Below are 4,644 nucleotides of genomic sequence, written 5' to 3'. Positions count from 1 at the left end.
TTTTAGGATTTGTTATTATTAAGTTAGCAGTGCCCTGGGTTTTTAATTTGGAATTATTCCACATTGTTAATGTTTGAACACTCTTCTTAATTTGTGTCTTTTTAAAGTATTTGTTATATATAATTTTAACATCTGCTCCTGTGTCCAGTTGAAATCTTATTTGTTGACTATTTATCATGAATAGTGCTGTCATTCTGTCCCTATTTATGTTTAACACATTAATTGAGTTTAATTGTTCCTCTTGGTCAAATTCATCCATTGCATTATGCATATGTATTTTATTCTTAGTCTTACACTTAACTGCAAAATGATTTTTGCCTTTGCATTTATTGCAATTTTTTCCCCAAGCTGGGCATGCTGTTCTGTTCACTGCATGTCTGCCTCCACAAAACCAGCAATCTATTAGGTTGTTTCTGTTGTCATTTTTCTTCTGTTCTATCTTATCTAACTTCACAACAGTTTCCTTATTTATCTCTGCCAATCCTTTTGCAGTTTGCTCGTATGTTTGGCATATCTCTATGCACTTCTTCAAGGTAAGATCATCGTGATTCAGTAATCTCTCCTGCAATCTTTTCTCCACGGCGAATATAATCTTGTCTCTAATCATTCTATCCTTTTCTTTAAAATTACATTTTTCAGCCTGAGCTCTAAGCTGTGTAATGAACACATCACAAGATGACACCTTTTCTATGTTCCAAAATCTGAAACTTTCCAGAACTTCATTTTTTCTGGGGTTGTAATAGTCGTGTCATTTCTTTAGTAATATTTGCGGGTCATTTACGTCTTCATTCTCATCATGCTGCAACTGCTCACAAATCTCTTGGGCCTGAGGTCCAGCACAATGTAATATTATTGCTTTTTGTCTGATTTTAGGTTTTTCTTCAGCTTCTATTGCTAACAGTAACAGTTCCACTTGTCTTCTCCATTGGCGAAAGTTTTCACTGGCATTACCTTCAGTCACTTTTAACTCTGTTGGTGGTTTAAGTAGACCTTCTGCCATCTTCCACGAAAACTTCACTATAGTATATCTACCGTAACTGAATAACCCCGAGCCTCTCTATATATATTTAATAATATTCTAGACTGAGACTCTGGAATCTACTAGATTCTAGATCTACACTTTAGATCTTTTTTTTTTTTTAAATTTAACTAGATTTATATCACTGATATAAATCTAAATATAGTTCTTGTTACCGCTGCCACCATGTTGATTATTATGAACGAATAACAAGACTCTGGATATAACTTATAAGACATGAAATCAGCTGTTTAATCTAACGCCATATTGGTTGACAACAACAGTTACAAAGGATGTTACTCCCAAACACCAATTGGTGCAACCTATATAAAACACACATCAACAGTAACTATAATATATTTGTAAAGTTAACAATAGCTCTAATATAAGTGTTTGTATAAAATTATGCAATGACATTTTAACATAAGTTGTAAATTGTTTTTTTTTAAGGCCCCTTCATATGTTGACCTAACAAAGTCAAAGTTGCCAAGGAGAGTTGAGTAAATAGAAGGTTTGTGAATAAACATTTATATAAGTTGTTTATAGACATATTTTACTATCTTGCCCTGGATGTGGCAAAGTATGTAGGACACAGCTGAGGCTGTGTAGCCACGGGAAATACTGCATCCCTCGCTAATCTTCGGACTCTTAAGACAAGCCTTATTATTACTGGCTTACAAAAATGGAAGAGCTGCTATTAGTTTTGTGTGGTAGTATGACCATCTGACTGTCATGTTTAGATCTCAAAAACTAGTAAAACAGATTTTATGGTATTTTGCAACTTGCTAAGTTTATATTCAACAACTAATAATTGCCTTGTCATAAGGAGTCCTTTTTTTAATCTTAAGTATCTAATCAGTTTTCTGTAAAAACTTTTCTTTTTTTTCTGTTATCTTTGAAAGATTCTAATTTGTTGAATCTGGGAAGAAATGGGCATATTGAATGGTTATCATTATGATAGTGTCAAGATGTATTTAATAATTATATACAATTCAAATAGCTAGTAACTAATTACATATTTGTATCATTATTTTTCAGCGCAAAAGTTTCATTTATTAACTTTTAAAGCAATAACACAGTTGAATGTTCAAGTATCCACCTGATTGATGAATGTTCAAGTATCCACCAGACAGATGAATGTTCAAGTATCCACCAGACAGATGAATGTTCAAGTATCCACCAGACAGTTGAATGTTCAAGTATCCACCTGACTGATGAATGTTCAAGTATCCACCAGACAGTTGAATGTTCAAGTATCCACTAGACAGATGAATGTTCAAGTATCCACCAGACAGTTGAATGTGCAAGTATCCACTAGACAGATGAATGTTCAAGTATCCACCATTTCATTAATTATCATATTTCTCTTTTAGGAAAATGTTTCTGTTTTCACTTTATTTTATTTTGTACCAGTCTATTATTTTGTACCATTAAAAATTTATATTTTATGTTAGTAAAAAAGATGTTTGAAATTTTGTAGCAAAATTTAAAAAAAAAATCTCTATATATTAAAATAGTAATTTACTCAACCTTGGAATCCTATCACTGAACTGGGAAAGCTAGCTTTGATTGTTTTTGTTGTTGTAAATAGCCATATGGATAGTGTGTATATTATGCAAAGGTTGATTATTAGCTATTAAGGTTGGAGTTTTCCTTTTTTTAATTTTTACATGATTTCAATGTTAAATACCACTGTAGTTGTCTTTCTGATAATGATGCTATGATGTGATCTTGGTATATTTTTTCTGTGATTAGATGTTGTATCATATAGATATTGACAATGTAAAAAGTTTATATACAACCAAGTTCATACATTAATCTATTTCACAATCATACAAACTATAAACTGCGTAAAGCTTTTTGTTATTATTAAAAATATAAACTGTAAAGTATTGGATACTAAAATGCATTTTAATTGATTCTTCCCGAGCTATACTTTATTGCTTCTTCATTTTGTGTGTGCACAATCTATTGAATTAATAATGTAATTTTTTGTGAGATGATTTGTGTTGGTCACATGTATATGTCATTAGTTTCTATCATGATTTTTTTAAAAGTATTTGTGTAAAACCAGAGAGGTTTCATTAAATTTGTACTTTATTAATTTTTTATTTTACATTTTTGTTTAGTTTTAATTTTACTTACAAGCTGAATTTGTATACATAGCTATGATTTGATGGAATTCTTCTTTTTATAAAATTTTACATGGTCTAAGGTTTTTGAGTTCATTGAAGCTTTTTTTCAAAACTCTGAAGAGTTGAACTGAAGGCTTGTAAAACTATAGGCCAGAAAAAATAAAAGCTTCCTCTCACCAGCCTGACTGAAATGATTGTTCTGTCTGGAAGAGATCCTAATTGATGTCTGTATCACACTACTATTTCCAATGCTTCAGAAGCTCCAGACACAGGGGCTAGAGATTGGCAGACCGCTAAGCACACCAAGAACTCCTGCCATCTTCCTTCTCTTTACCACACTCAACAATCCCCATTCCATTTGTGAAACAGAATGTTGGGATTGTTGACATAGTCAGAAGGGCTCTCTTCCCAACCAAGACTTGAGCAATGCTCTTCTATTCCTAATGAAGTCTTGTTTTCTTACTTCCTTGAAGCCTAATTGTTTTGACCCTGGGGGGTGGGGCACTATGTTGTAGACTGGGATGTTTGCTTTCTGACAGCATTGTAGAATAATTATATTGTAATGAAATATTTTTCAAATAAAAAAATTAAATTAAACAAAACCTACATCTTGGCTATTAAAATCCAGGTTAATACTGCTATTTGTTATATGTTTGTATCAAAGTCATGAGATGTATAAATTGGATAATTACATAAACATTGGTTTTGTGAAACATCAGTAAATTGTATTTATTGCCATGCTATAAATGGTCTAGAAAGTTGAGTACTAGTTCAATTTTAGAGAAAATATTAGGTAGGGGAGACAATAAAAGAGTTTTAATATGTTCAATCTTCTTGTTTAGTCCACTTTTGTGAATTATAGTTTAAGTTTAATTGTGTTAAATCATATTAGCCACCCAACTCTATTGTAAAAATCGTATTATACAATGCAACTTTTATTTATAGACAATGGCCCTGTACGAAGGTAAAGTACCACAATGACCAACCAGCATTACTTTCCCCAACTACTGTCTGGTGCCCAATAGATTTGGTTGGACTCTCAGGCATCATTCTATGGCCTCCTATGGATCATCTCGGTGAGATGAATGCCTGGGCATTAGCTGTGATCGGAATGATGTTGCCCACACATCAGTTCCCCCCTCTCCACGCAGCTGATGTATCCAAAGGAACGGCAGTGCCGATACAGTTTGGGGTTAGCGGCGTCGCAGGTTCTGTCAGAGTGTAACACTGGGTGCTGCAAACTGCCTTAGGGTCGCCAGCTCGATTTTTCCTCAGGGTTGACTCCCGAAGCCCATGATTGGGTATAGCTGCAAGTTTTCCTTCTCCTAGGTGGGTAGCTAGCAAGGTTGTCATTGCCGGAGTGGTAATGGATGTAAGCACTCCACTACCTATAAAATGCTTCCAAATGGCATGCGTCTCAAATAGCCTCTGACAATCAGTCCAACTCCTGGCCTTCACGTGTGGCTCAGATATTGAGTCCGGTGGAACTGT

Source organism: Biomphalaria glabrata, unplaced genomic scaffold (assembly GCF_947242115.1).
Source record: "Biomphalaria glabrata unplaced genomic scaffold, xgBioGlab47.1 scaffold_20, whole genome shotgun sequence".
In the NCBI taxonomy this organism is placed as follows: Eukaryota; Metazoa; Mollusca; class Gastropoda; family Planorbidae; genus Biomphalaria; species Biomphalaria glabrata.
The sequence above is the reverse complement of the archived record's forward strand: the minus strand, read 5'-3'. Positions refer to the sequence as shown.